The sequence below is a fragment of the Elephantulus edwardii genome, unplaced genomic scaffold (genome assembly GCF_000299155.1).
Source record: "Elephantulus edwardii isolate Elephantulus edwardi_28Jun2011 unplaced genomic scaffold, EleEdw1.0 scaffold00104, whole genome shotgun sequence".
NCBI lineage: Eukaryota > Metazoa > Chordata > Mammalia > Macroscelidea > Macroscelididae > Elephantulus > Elephantulus edwardii.
The window spans coordinates 6,253,119-6,269,236 of NW_006399854.1; positions in this window are offsets into that span (position 1 = coordinate 6,253,119).

Below are 16,118 nucleotides of genomic sequence, written 5' to 3' on the forward strand. Positions count from 1 at the left end.
TAACCATTATCACATTTGGCATAACAGGGTCACAGTGTTTAGCATCACCCCAATCACAAGTTACCTCTATACAGCAATGCATAGACCAGTGCTATACCACTTAGAAAAATATTTGACAAAAACCAATTTAAACTAGGCCTGAGGGCCACAAGACCCTTGGACCCATTGGGTTTTTAAATAGGAAGCCTTATTACATCATCTCACTTCCTTAGCGAACCAACATTCCACCCTAATTCTCACCAATCCCAGTCAACAAGCTTCTGTAGAATCCGACTCTGGCCGGCCAAAAGGGTTTTTAAATAGGAGGCCTTCTCACATCCTGTCACTTCCCTTAGTAACTCAACATTCTACACTAGGAAAATTCTACTGGAGTTGGGAAAATGCACCATGTGTTTTGAATAATCTGAATTTAATGATCGGTAAGATGTTACAGATCATTTTTTATCTGTAATGTCATCTTATGTGACTAGGCCTAGAAATTCTGGGTGTCTTGTTTTGTCTCCTAGAAGGGTTTTTTGTTTGTTTTGTTTTGTTTCTATTAGATCAAAGTACAAAAGAGTTTTCTGTGGTAGATTAAGGAAATTATCTTTTTTTCTAGAAGAAAATATGAGTATCAAGCTAATTCAAGGAGATAAATGAAAAAATATAGAAGTTACCTCATTTTATTAAGCTCTCAGTCTCAAACTATTGTTAGAGGACATGCTATGGTTTGTCCTATTTTAATGCAAAGTACAAGCAATGCTCAGCAGTATTAAAGGTCAGTGTATAGACAGTGACATCTATGGAAGCTGGAATTCAGTGGGACTACTTTGTTTTTCGGATCTTGAAAATATTTTGTCTTTGACAGAATACAGTCCCACTGCTTTTATTTTCTTAGTGGAGAATATTTGAGTTTCCTTTTTCTGAAAGTTTTTTGTCTTATGCAGTTTATGGCTTTGCAGGTTTCACTGTATAAAAGTAAAATTAATTTCTATCCATCAGATTTATGGTACCACCGCCATATGGTGGTGACTTGTATATTATGTGGTTGGAAATCATGCCAACAGCATTTCAAATACCAGCAGAGTAGCCTATGATGGAACTTCCAGACTAAAAATCTATTCCCACCAAATTGATTATGACTTATGATGACTTAAGTAGTAAGGATAGGTCACTCCTAGGATAGAAGTATCTGACTTTCACTAACTTCACAAAGGAGGGGGGGATTCCTTAACACAACATCAACTGCACCAAAACAATTCCTATGAGGTCAGATATGGTCCTACATCATTCTCACACCAACTTTTAGCATTTGAGCTTTGGTAATAGCATTGAGTTATATTTCCTCTTTCCATTTCTCAGTTCTACTTCTTTCTCTATTAATAATGGTGAGTGAGATGGTCATAACTTCCAACATATGTATAAAAATACATGGGCTTTACTTTTTATCAATAAATATCAGAGTAAAATATAATTGGTTAGATATTTGCTTTTGTTTTTGTTAAGTAACATCACATCGAGTAGAAGACTATTAGTTATATATTGACTCTACAAACAATAGAACAAAACCTTGCCTTATCTTGCACCATCCTTGTTACAGTTACTGTGTTGATCTAGTCTTAGTTTATGCCAGGTCTTAAAAAAAAAAAGAAAAAAGGGAGCTCTGGTGGCCTATGGCAAGAAGCTGTGCTGTAATCCTAAAGGTGTGCGGTTTGAATCCACCAGATACTTTACTAGAGAAGGAGAGGCAATCTCCTCCTCTGCCAGTCAGATCCAATTTAATGGTACACAACAAGAAAATAAAAAATAAAACAAAACAAACAAAAAAACCTCCAAAGAAAAACAAAAAACCAAACTCCCAAACAATAAAAAATTCACTGCTGTCCAGCTAAAAACAACAACTTATAGCTGACTCTTATTTAGTTCAATTGGATATTATACAAATGCCACCACCACCACTAAAGCCACATGAAATGGAGAAAGGACATCTATTTAAATTTTAACGAAGAACCATAAAAGATGCTGAGAAGAAAAACAAATCAACAAACAGACGTTTATTTTCTTATCATATAATGTTATCAACCTCATATCTGATCCTTCAGCAGGTTTTCAGAGACTGTAAATTACATGGCCTTCAATATAGATTTGCACCTCAATGTTAAGAAAACAAAGATTCTTAATTTTGGACCTACAGGTAGCATCGTGACACATGGAGAAAAGATTGAAACAGTCAACAACTTCATCTTACCTGTATCCACAATCAGCACCCTTGATACCATCAGTAAGGAAATAAAGAGATGTATTGTACTGGGAAAGTCTGCAGTTTGGGACCTCACCAAATTATTGAGTTTGAGGAAAGGTGAATCTTATTCATGCCATGGTCATTCTGATCACTTGCTATGCATCTGAGAACTGGACAGTGAATAAGGTTGATTGTTGTTGATGTTGTTATGTGCCGTCGAGTCGTTTGCGACTCACAGCGACCCTATGTACAACAGCCCTAAACCGTGCTCTATCCTGTGCCAATCTCATTGCCTCTGACAAACCCATCCCGAGTACCCAAGTCACTGAATCAATCCACCTCATAGAGGGTCTTCCCCTCCTGCGCTGTCCCTCCACTCTACCCAGCATGATGTCCCTCTCTAAAGACCTGTCTCTCCTTACAACATGTCCAAAGTATGTCAGACGAAGCCCCAGAATCCTTGCCTCCAAGGAGCAGCCTGGTTTAATCCTCTCTATGATGAATCTGTTTGTTTTCTTGGCAGTCCATGGTACATTCAATGCTCTTCTCCAGCACCACAGCTCAAAGGCATCAATTCTCCTTCTATCCTCCCTAGTCATTGTCCAACTCTCTGATGCATAACAAGTGATTGCAAAAACCATGGCCTGTATCAGGCAGACCTTAGTCTCCAGAGAGACACTGTTGCTCTTCAGTATTTTGGAGAGGTCCATAACCACAGACTTTCCCATCGCAATAGAAGAAGAATTTATGCCTTTGAGCTGTGGTGTTGGAGAAAAGTGCTGAACATCTTATAAACTGCCAAAAGAACAAACAAATACCTTCTTGGAGAGGATGTAGCCAGTGTTCTTTGGAGACAAGAATGATGAAACTTCACCTCACATACTTCAGGCATGTTGCTAGGAGGGACTGTTCCTTGGGGAGAGACTTGTTGCTTGGAAAGGTAGAGGGTTGGCGAAGGAAAGGAAGATCTTCGACCAGGTGGATTGACATGGTGACTGTTGCAATGGTCTCTAATGTGTCAGGAAGTGTGAAGATGGCACAAGATATGACAGGGTTCAGATCTGTTTTTCATAAGGTCACCGTGGATTGTATTTAATAGTACCTAAGAACAATAACAAATCACATGGAAGTAGATTTTCCATCCTTCTATGTAGCAGCTGGTGGATTCAAACTGTGTGGCACTGGGATTGCAGTGTAGGGTTTTACCTCTAGGCTACCAGGAATTATTCATTGAAAACTATGACCTTAACTATCTTGAACATACTAACATGTATATGCATTTGATGATCATATGATTTCCCACTTATAGTAAAGAAAAGTAAAATAAATAAGCAAAGAAAAGTCACAGTGTCAAGTTGATTCCAATTTATATTGACCCTCTGTTAGGCATCTAAGGTGGTAAATCTTATCAGATTTAATTCTCCCATAGAGAGGCTGCTGGATTCAAACTGCCAATCTTTTGGTTAGCAATCCAACATGTTACCCCCTATACTGCCAGTACTAATTTGTGATATCACTGTATTCCACAAATATAACAGGTCAAGAGCAGAGGTAAGTTCAATTTAGTACTTTTTCTGGGCATGAAGAACGACTCAGTGAAAGTTTGGAATTCAAGGTTGCTGTGCATGTAGATGTAAGTGAAGAGCTCATTGGCGATAAGTATTTTAAAATCACGAGAAGCACTGGTGGCATAGTGTGCAATGTATTAGGCTGCTAAGACTCTCCACCAGCTACTATGCAGCAGAGAGATGCGCATATTCCTTCTGTGAAGATTTATATCCTTGCAGATGGATAAACAGTCACTATGAGTCAGAACTGATTTAGTGGCTATGAGTTTGTTTTGTGAGGGAATTATAAAATTGTAAGACATTGATAAATTGATTCATAATTATATTTTAAGAAATGTCATTTTAAAAACACACTTTTAATAGAAAAGAGCTAATTAGGAACTTGGATCATGCGCTTTTTTGCTGCTTGACTACCACACGTGGATTAACATACATGTGATCACAGGATGTAGCACACTCAGAGGGAAGGAATGCAAAGTGACACAGGGCCAGAAGGACACTGGCCAGTCTCTACAATATGTTAACACGCATTCTGTTGTGTTGTTGTTATGTGCCGTCGAGTCGCTTGCGACTCATAGCGACCCTATGTACAACAGCCCTAAACCGTGCTCTATCCTGTGCCAATCGCACTGTCTCTGACACTCCCATCCCGATTATCCCAGTCACTGAATCAATCCATCTCATAGAAGGTCTTCCCCTCCTGCGCTATCCCTTCACCCTCCCAAGCATGATGTCCTTCTCCAAGGACCGGTCTCTCCTTGGACACACATTCTAAGGGGGGGGGGGAGGAAGGGGTGGAAACAAGAGCTTAAAACTGAGTAAAACTCTGCTTAGAATAGTTTGATCAAAGAGTCTATAAAAGAAACTTTGATCAAAAACGAGGAGCATGCATAACAGAATTTCAAATTCTTCAAGATTCTAGATTTCGTGGAGCGATTGAGGTTCAAATTATTGCTCTGAGATTTTTAAGCCAAAAAACACTCCTAAACTATTCTTAAAGCCAAACAATCATTTAACTATTGAAAACATATCAGCATTGACCATTATGCAGTTTTTTAAAGAAAGAACACTTCTGAAGTCCTTTATTGGTTGCCGTGGCTGGGTGTGTTGGGGGACGTCCTAGTCTGGAGTCTTCTATGGTCCTCATGTCGGGCATGTGGCTTCATCCCATGGGTTACTTGCTTAGGTAAAATGCCCCAAGGCAAGCTCCTTCACATAGTTTCAGCTCTTCTTGGAGTAGACTTGGGCCTTGGAGGCAGCAAGTGAGAGTGCTGACATGGCTAGGATTCACAGAATCCCAGGATTCACTGGAGGAAAAGTTAAGTTTCAAAGAGAGTGAGAGTCAGGGCATTTGCAGGCACATCTGGTTGCACATGTACTGGTGCAACTGGTACAAGGCTGGAGACCACTTTTTGGGCCTCTGAAGGGCTGCCTGGTTCTTGTTGCTGGGCCCCAGTGACTCCTGGTCATTCACCAGGTAGATTGTATCCCTTGCCACTCTGCCCTTGATGAAAAATCTCATCAGCAACCACACCTGAACCACCATGCTCTCATGCACATTGTGCTCTTTGAAGGGCTAGCCATCTGGGATTAAACTGACAATAGAAATTTAAAAGATTAGATTAGGAGTTTAAAGAACAGTGCATTTATGTCAAGAGGAAGGGTAGAAAGGGACTCAGGAAAAGAGAGTGAGAAAGGCTGCACGTCTTAGAGTGTATCCAATGAAATTGATGTCTGTTTTCCTGTGTGTATTCTTTTAAAAAAAAAAAGGAATAATTTTTAAATTAATTTTAATGAACATTTACAATAATTTTGGATTTCCATTCATTCATTGTTGCATTTTTCTCCCTGCTTACCCCTCCCCACCAGTTTGCTCCTCTCTCTGAAAAGTAAAAGAAAAATTCCTTCGTTGGTATCCAATCCTCCCCCCACTCTCCAATTTTTAATGTCTCTGTGGAAGCTTCTTTTTCTCTCAGAATATCTGGATGTGTAAGGTTCATAACGAACAAGGCTCCATAATGGTTAAAAAATTGAGACATCAAAAACAAACAAAATTGAGACATTAAAAACAAACAAGAAATTCCAAAATCATTGCCTTTTCTTTATGATTTTCCAGATACTATCTGAAAACAGCCTTTGTCTAGTAATCACCCAATTCACTCTATAATGTATAAAGTTAGAGAATTTATTTTAGCGCTTAATGTTTACAACATTCCATAACATTCCATCTTATAGAATTCAACAGTTAATCATCTTTTTCTAATCTGATTATATAAATATAAATGTGTGTGTGTGTGTGTGTGTGTTTGTGTGTGTGTATTTCCACTTATATCAAACTTATTAACTCCTTTGAGGTCAGGTCCACAGGGGTATGTGTGTATGTGTGTGTGTGTGTGTGTGAGAGAGAGAGAGAGAGACAGACTGACAGAGAGAGAGAGAGAGCATGTATGTGCTCACTCAAAAGTACCCAAAAGTATATAATTTGCATAATAGTGTCTTAAAGGATGCCCATTTAATTACAGTTTTAAAGAATTAGTGCCATTTATCAGTTTTAAAGAAATAGTATTGGTGGTAGGAGTAAGCATAAATATGAAGGTATTAAAGGGAGCTCTGGTGGCCTAGGAACTGCACTGTCAACCAGTAGGCATGCAGTTGGAATTCACCAGCTACTCCACTGGAGGAAGATGGACAATCTCCTTCCATGGGATTTACTGCCCTGAAAACCTGCTTGAGGGTTAGCTATGGGTCAGTTCCAACTTGACAGTGTATAACACTAAAGGCTCTTAAAAAAGATAAGCTATAACATATATAACATATTGTTATTGTTGATTGCCATCGAGTCGAGCATGACTTATAGTGACCCTATGAATAAAAGGCCTGAAGCCTTTCTAGAACTGTCGTCATGTATCAAAGTTCATGGAGGCACGTTGTTTAGGAAGTGGATGACACTGTTGCTTCCAAATATATCTACAAAATTATTTGGCTAAAGTGAGATGTGCTTGCCTAAACATCTGGGCTCTTCAGTGAAAATATTGTAATACTAAATCATAACTAATATAATTAGAATTACTGAATTTTTGTCTTGTTTTTCTTTTTTAGGAGTAACTTTCATGGTAAATAAAATGAGGCAGTGACAGACATAAAATAAAACATAAAAGTTAGACTCATACATATTTATAGAAAAAATAGAAACCAAAACTCTTATTTTTAATCAATAATTATCACAATATTAAGCTTTAATGAATTACTGGTAAACCTAGTATTGATTTAAAAGTCCATTTATTATGTCACTGTTTCTATTAAGAAGGACAAAAAAACCCCACCCCATAATCAAAGTAGTCCTACTGTCACAGTGAAGAATCATATTCAAATTCCAAAGAGAATAGAAAACACTGCAACATTCTCCTTGGTGAGCATAACAAAGTGAGTAAAAGATGGAACTATGTCAGGCAGAAGTAGAAATGCAAAAATGTAAAAATACATAACATGTGCATTTCTCTCCTGATATGTGCGGAGAAATGCAACCAAGATATAAGATTAATGAAAGTTATTTGATTTATTATACTATCATTATGTTTTGTTTGTGGGACTGTGGTTTGTAGGTGTGTAAAGTAAAGGGAAAAAATCACTTATGATGTGCTGTGGTAGAGTTTCATGGATTTAACTCTCACAGCTTCATGAGTTTACAGCCTCTCCATCATGGAAACCATAGCAACAGAAATAGCCTCCACCATCGAACTGAAAATCAAGTCCCTAGTGCCACAGCACCATTCAAATCAATTTAAGAGAGAATTTATTTTACTTTACTTTTTAAACAGCAACATAAATCTTTTCAATAACCCATAGCCTGAAGACTTAGTTCCCTCATTAAACTTTGTTCAGGGTTTCTCTATGTTGCTTGTGTTCACTTGGGGCTTTTCTGATACAGACTGTGTTATGTGCTCATTCCTCACACACACTCCTTCACATTTCTCCTATCCCTTTATGCCCCAGACCTAATCGCAGGCAGAATGGCAAAGGTTGGAAACTCTGTTCATTCATGAGTTCTTCAACAGTATTATTATAATCTATATTTTGTGTTCAAAAAATTTCTCTTGCATAAGTTGGCTGTAATAAAAGTGTTTGCAAAAGAGGAAGGAAGACGATATTGAAAAACAGGATAAAATGTCATTCATTTCTAGTATGGCAGTATGACATATTGTTTTGTAGTTGTTAGGTGCCATGGAGTTGTCTGACTCATAGAGATCCTATGTGCAACAAATCTGCACCATCCTGTGTCATCCTCATGATATGCTCGAAACTATAGTTACAGTACTCGTCTCCAACACCACAGCTCAAAGGCATCAGTTCTTCTGTCATCCTGATACATTGTTCACCGCTCAGATGCATAGCAAGTAATGGAAAAGATGATGGTCTGAATCAGGCACTCCTTATTCATAAAACTAACATCATTGCTCTTCAGTGTTTAGAAAGGTCACTGACTGGGGACTTGACCAAAGCAATAAGTGTCCTCATTTCCTAACTGCTGCTATCAAGGTTGTTGATTGTGGATTCAAGCAAGACAAAATCATCAACAGTTTCAATCTTTTCTCCGTTTATGATGATACTGCCCACTGGCCCAGTAGTAAGAACCTTTGTTTTCTTGGAAAAAGTATATGTATATGGGCTGCCACAAGAACGAACAGGTATTTCTTTGAAAAAGTGCAGCTGGAGTGCTCCCTGGAGGCAAGGATGGCAAAGCTTTGTTTTCTATATTTTGGATGAGTTGCCAGGAGAGGCTGTTCCTTTGAAAAGGATTGTCATGCTTGGAATAATGGAGGGTCAGTTAAAGAGAGGAAGACCCCCATCAGGATGGATTGATATGGTGACTACAGCAATGGGTTCAAGTGTGTCAAATGATGGTGAGGAGGAGACAGGATTCAGATCTGTTGTTCAAAGTTATGAGTCGTATTCAACTCAATGGCACCAAACACCAATAACACTGTTACGGTGGCTGTGTCAGTCCATTTTGTTGAGGGTGTTTGGCAGAGACGACAAATCTTAGGGTGTCCCCTAGGAGAAGTTAGGTCATTCTTACATTTGGGAATATAAGCAAAACACAGAATTAATTTTCCCCCCAGGTAATACGTTTTTCATACTGTTTGTTCAGCTTGGAAAAAAGTTACCTCGTAGAGTTTTTCTGAGACCGCCCTTCATTCTTACCTCTTCCCTAGTCACACATTTGTCATTCAAGTCTTATTGGATGTTGTGACCCACACACAGACATACTTGTCTCCATCCTTATTCTATACTACCATTGTTACAGAATTAAATTGTCCCATGTTTTCGTCTCCAAATGGACCAAAAGCTCTTTAGAGTAAGAAACTTGTCTTCTTCCTCTTTTTGTCCTTAATCCAGCGCTGATCCTGGAATCAAAATATATGTTCAATAAATATTTTTAATTGAATGTAACTTGATCCAATTGCTCTGAATGAATTACAGTTCCAGGATTGTAAATATTTCCTGACGTAAGTTGAAAACTTCAGTTCTCAAACACTTCTGCTCTGGATAGTGCCGATTATAAGAATTATCTATTGAAATTTTTTTAGAAAGAGACATTTCTAAGCTCTCTCTCCAAGTATTAGAATTTAGAATTTGGAACAATGTCTAGAATTGGGTAAATTTTTAAAATATTCCAGGTGTTTAACTTTGAAATGATATCTGTACAACAAATGTTCTGAAGATTCGTGTCTTAGATATATCCCAAAATCAAATCATTTGACTGGTAAAAGAAAGTAAAAATGAAATTGTAGGAGAAGCTAGGTAGTAAGAATAATCCCAACAAATATGTATTCACTTATCTCCTAAATATTTTCTGCTCTTCTGAAAGCATTTAGAACATGAGGAGCCAGAGTAGAGATGAAAGCAATTAATATGAACGCTTCTCAAAACATTTTACATTTAGGCAAATAATTTCTGAATTAAAAAATATTTTTCTCTTAAAAATTAAGTTATGTGAGATTCACATATGTCATTTTTAATTCTACTTTATCTAATAAATATTGTATTGGTTATATACATGATGTTAACATATTTACGTATGTTGTTGTTAGGTGTCGTTGAGTCGTAGATGACTCATAACGACCCTATGAATGAAAGACCTGAGCACTGTTCATAGAGTTTCCAGAGGCAAACCATTTCAGGGTTTTAAGCCACTGCCTTTGAGCACCCTTAAACTCTAGGCTAAGCCTCAAGAACCTTGCTCTTGCGGGAAAAGAGCAGTACTGCACATCAAACACCAGCCTGAAAAAGCACACAACCCCCAAAACTTCCAATTACTTGTCCATCTGGACCACCAAGCACAGGCAGCAAGAAGCCAAGACACCCAGAGCGGAGTCATCCAGGAACCTTTTGTATACAAAGTGACATTTACATAAATTGACCACTATAATAATGTGCCAACCTTCTGCCAGATGAGCATCCATAAGGCTTTTAGTTTGAGTGTGTTGATGATACATGATTTCACTAAGTTTTTGGTTTTTGTTGACTTTTGGTCTGAAAATGTCTGTATCTTGTATTCATTATTGAAAAAGATTTTCACTGGATAGAGAATTCTAGATTAACAGTTACTTTCGAGTTGAAAATATCTTTCTATTGTGTTTTGGCTGCCAATGTTCAGCTATTGATCTCTCATTCATTTGATAACAAGTTGTCTTCTTATGGTTCCTTTTACCCCTACAATTTTTTTTTTAATTTTCTACTAGTTTATTTACAAAATTCGAGTACACTGTTTTTAAAAACAAATCCTTTCAATTTCCCTCACCTTGCCTCCATCAAATTGTACAACCCGATGACTAACCCCCTCACCTCTGCACATCCTCATCCCTCTGCTTCTACCCTCTCCCACCCCTCTTGGATCCTTATACTTATTCTACAATAATAGTTTTATACAATATTTATCTTTGTAGACTGAGTTAGTTCACTCAGCATAACGCTCTCCACTCCCAAGTTAGGTAATAATTTACAAAATCATTGCTCCTGCGTGCTGCATAGTGTTCCATTGTGTGACTGTCTGTACCTTAATTTCTCAATCCATTCATTTGTGGTTGGACATTTTGCCTGTTTCCATGATCTTGCTATGATGAATAATGCTGCTAACCTCTCTAAAGTACTCAGGAGCAACGGTGTCTCTCTGGAGACTAAGGTGCGCCTGATACAGGCCATGGTCTTTGCAATCGCTTGTTATGCATCAGAGAGTTGGACAATGACTAGGGAGGACAGAAGGAGAGTTGATGCTTTTGAGCTGTGGTGCTGGAGAAGAGTACTGAATGTACCATGGACTGCCAGGAAAACAAACAGATTCATCTTGGAGAGGATTAAACCAAGCTACTCCTTGGAGGCAAGGATTCTGGGGCTTCGTCTGACATACTTTGGACATGTTGCCAGGAGGAACGGGTCCTTGGGGAGGGACATCATGCTTGGGAGGATGGAGGAACAGCGCAGGAGGGGAAGACCCTCTATGAGATGGATTGATTCGGTGACTGGGGTAATTGGGATGCGTGTGTCAGAGGCAGTGCAGTTGGCGCAGGATAGAGCAGGGTTTAGGGCTGTTGTGTGTAGGGTCGCTATGAGTCGCAAACGACTCGACGGCACATAACAACGACAACATGAACATACTGTACAAATCTCAATTTGTCCCTCAGTTCTCATTTTATGGTTCCTTTTAAGATTTATAATTGCTTTTGATTTAAAAATACCACAATGTTTCTTTGGATAGATTTTGAGTGTCTCTCTCTCTCCCCCCTCCCCCCCCCCATGTCGTATCTCTGTCTGTCTAATTATCTATGTTTTCCCTGGATTCATGGATTCATCAGGACTGGAAATCTCCAAATATTACAGTTATTACTTCTACATGTTCCCTTTCTTCTCCATGCTAATGAATGCCAATGAAATGCACATTAAGCTTTCCAATTGAATCATTTATTTAATTTAACCATCCTGTGTTTGTCACCATCTTTTCTTCCCCTATTTCTTGTGGGTAGCTTCTTGTAACTTGTCTTCCAGTTTACAATTTCTCTCTTTAGAGAGACATACAAACCTGTTCACAAACCCATCCACTAGTTTTAATTATGTTTCACAAGTTCTATCTGGCTCTTCTTTTATCTCCCTAAAGTTACTTGTAACAATTTCCAGTTTCTTTCTGACTATATTAAAATGTAATAATTATATCCATAGTAAATATAAGTTGCTTTCAATCTGTGACTGATAATTTCAACATCTAGACTCCTCATCATTCTCCTCTTATTTCTGGTGATTTTCTTTTGCTACAAGTTTTGTTTTCTAATATATTCTGTATATTTTCTAGAAAAAATACTTAAGAAATATTTCAGGTATAGAGTGTTTCTTTCAGTTCTAGAGTACCCAGTCCTGATAGAAGAACATCATATTCAGAAGGGTGAAGGGACAGTGCAGAAGGGAAAGGCCCTAGGTGAAATGGATTGACACAGTAACTGAGGCAATGGGGGTAGATGTGTCGGAGTCAGTGAGATGGGCTCAGGAGAGGGCAGGCTTCACAGCTGTTGTATATAGGGATGCTATGAGTCACAGGAGACTTGACGGCACATAACAACAGCAGAGTATTTCTCTTTTTGTGATGAAAACTTTTTGCCTTCCAAAGCATCTGAAAGCAAGGATAGGAGCAAGAGTCAAAAAATTTCTTGTCCAATTAGTTTACTAACCATGGCATGGGAAGCTCTGGAGGACTACTCTGTAGGGAGTTGAGCTGCTAACACAGAAACAGTTCAAATCCACCAGCTACTCTGAGAGAAATATGGGCAATTGCCTGCCATGTTATTTACAGTCCTTGGAAACCTGTCAGAGTCAGCTATGATTGGTTCTGACTTGATGGCAAAGAGGAGAGAAAGCCAGAGCCCAGTCTATGCATAATACCATTTCACAGTGGAATTTTTCAGAATCATATCCAGAGACAGGATATTGTGTTCTGACTTCAGTAAACAGCAAGCTTCAAAAAAATCAATTCCACCAGAAACCATAAACAAAACAAAAACAAAAGTAAAATACAAAACAACCAAGAAATTTAGCCTTTCAGCAACCTTCCAAATGTTGAGAAATGATCTTAAGTCCCCCATTCTCACTTCCAAAGGTCTAGAATTCAGATCTTTGGCTCCTGTGTCCTTTGCCCTTCATCAAACCTGTCTCTTAGCTGGCATTTCTGGATGAGAAAATATTGCTGAGGCAGAATTAGCTCTTGTCTGGGCTGAAGTGCTACTTCTATGCCAAACTCAGCCATCTGTCACTCTCTTGTTAGCTCTCTAGTAACTTTTTCTCCTAGAAGATGCTTTCTGTCTAGACTTTTTTAGTTGTCACTACTAAGGTTCATTCTAATGACAAGGATTGGATACTTAATAACTTGATGATGTATTATTTATTAATGGTTATTTTAAATTTTATGTTGGTTAATATTTTTTCTTTTATTCTAATTTGATCAAATTGCTACTAATTTCCTCAGTCCATTTTAATTTTAATAATTTGGACTTCCCACTGCATTTGTTATGGTGTTCCCTTTCTTAATGTTGTTATTGTTGTTGTATACCATAGCATTGGAACCGACCCATGACTGACTCTGGCAGATTTTCAGAGGCAGTTAATTGCAGAAGAGTAGATTGCCCATCCTTCTCCCATGAAGCAGCTGGTGGCCTTGAACTATGTGCCTTCAGATTTGCAGTATAACTTCTTGCCACTAGGCCACCAGAGCTCAATACTCATCAAATGTGTATTTTTCTACTATTGGAGACCTTTAGTGGCTTTACCTATAGGGAAGTGCATAGCTAACCCAAAGGTCACACTTCTCTGGAAGTGCAAAGCTTCAAATTGCTTTGAGGGAGAGAAATGAGCAGTCTTGTCCCTTGGGAATTAAAGCCTCAGAATCTGCTGGAAGTTTAGCTATGAGTCAATTATAACTTGTATAGCTATGAGTTGAATTTGTTGATGATGGGTAATTTTGCTTTCTGAAATATTACTCACAAGACATTTTTAAGATATTGAAACTTTAGAAATACTTTTACTTCTACTTTCATCTTCTATTTAATTTGAAGGGGGTCTTTGAGATAGATTTACTCATAATCATCATGCCCAAGGAACTCTAACACTCATTCAATCAGAAATTGCACCACCAATCCAAAGGCAGGCAGTTTGACTCCACTAGTTTCTCCACAGGAGAAAGATGAGTAGTATACACCCATGCAATTTATAGCCTCTGTAAACCTGTTAGAGAGTCAACCGTGCATCAGTTTGGACATGGCAGCAATGAGGCAGTCAGTCAGTTAATTATTCCTGCTTTTCCCTATTTAGTACCTATGCCCATCATATGTTGATATGTTGTTGCTTTGTACCACTGAGTCAGAACCAACTCACAGTTGACTTACAGCAGGTTTTCAAAGGCAGTAAATAGTACGGGAAGAGAGTATTCATCTTTCTCCTGCTGAATAACTGATGGAAAAGAACCACGTGCCTTTGGGATGGCAGTGGAGCTCCTTACGGCAAGGCTACTTGTTATCGTTGGTGTTGTTGGGTGGGTGTCATCAAGTCAAATTTGACTCATAGCAACCCTATGAATAACAGATATGAGTCCTATCTTATCCGATGCCATTCTTAGCATCTCTGATACACTTGAACCCATTGCTGTGGTCACCATGTTAATTTATAAGGTTGGAGGTCTTCTTCTCTTTTGTTGACCCTTCAACTTTTCAAATATGACCTCCCTTGTGAAGGAATAGCCTTTCCTAGTAATAGGCCCAAAGTAAGAGACACAAAGCTTTGCCATTCTTGCCTCCAAAAAGCACTCCAGCTGCACTTTTCCCAAGACATACCTGTGTTTTTCTTTTGGCAATTCATGGGATGTTTAGTAGTACTCTTTTTCAACACCATAACTTAAAGACATCATGTTTTCCCCCTGTCATCATTATTCATTGTCCAGCTCTCTGATGATAGCAAGTGATTGAAAAGAACTTGGCATCATTGCTCTTTAGTATTTTGGAGAGGTCGCTGACCTGACAGTGGCTTTGCCTAGAGAGCAATACACTTTCTTGTCTTCTTACTGCTGGTATCAAGGATGTTGATTGTGTATCAAAGTAAGATGAAATAATTGACAGTTTCAATCCTTTCTCCATTTATCATGATAGTGATGAATTCTAGCTGAAAGCTGGATACCAGAAGAATGTTTATTTATGTTTTATTTAAAGGGCTTTGACTGTGTAGATCACAACAAACTATGGCTAACATTGAGAAGAATGGAATTCCAAGAACACTTAATTGTGCTCATGAGAAAGCTATATCCAGACCAAAAGCTGTTGTCTGAATGGAATAAGGGAATACATCATGGGTTAAAATTATGAAGGGTGTGTGCCAGGGTTGTATTCTCTCTCCATAATTCTTCAGTCTGTATACTAGCTGGACTCTAGGAAGAAGAATGTGGCATCAGGATCAGAGAAAGATGCTTCAACAACATGAGTCACACAGATGACACACTTTGCTTGCTTAAAGTGAGGAAGCTGAGTAATATTGTTGTTGATGGTAGGGCCATTGAGCTAAGTACAACTCATAGTGACCCTATCAAGAACAGATCAGAATTTCGTCCTATGCTGTGATAACCTTTTAATTTCTGACATAATTGAGCCCATTTCTGCAGTCAGTGTATCAATCCATCTCTTTAAGAGCTGCCTTCTCTTTCCCCTATACTTAACCTTTGCAAGGACGATGTCCCTTTTGATCCCCCTTCTAAATAATATGCTTAAAGTATATGTGATAAAGATTTGTCATCTTTGCCTCCAAGGAACATTTCTCAAAGATAAATCTGTTTGTTCTTTTGGCAATCCATGAGATGGTCAGTATTCTTCTCTAACAATACAACTTAAAGGCATAAATTCTTCTCATTTTATCCTCATTCATTATCCAGTTCTCAGATGCACACCAAATGATTAAAGGAAAAGATCATGTCCTGGATCAGGCACAGTTTAGGCTTCGAACTGACATCTTTGCTCCTCAGCAATTTGTAGAGGTCTCTGAATGCAGACTTACACAGTGCAATATGTCTCCTGATCTACTGACTGCTGGTAATAAGAGTGTTGATTATGGATCCAAGTAATATTTAGTTGTTGACAATTTAAATATTTTCTCCACCTATTATGATGTTGCTTATTGGTCCAGTGGTAAGGATTTTTATCTTCTTGATGTAGAGATGCAATCTAATTGAAGGCTATAATCTTTGATCTTCTGCAGCAAATGTTTCAAATCCTCTTCACTTTCTGCAAAAAAGGTTGTGTCATCTGCAT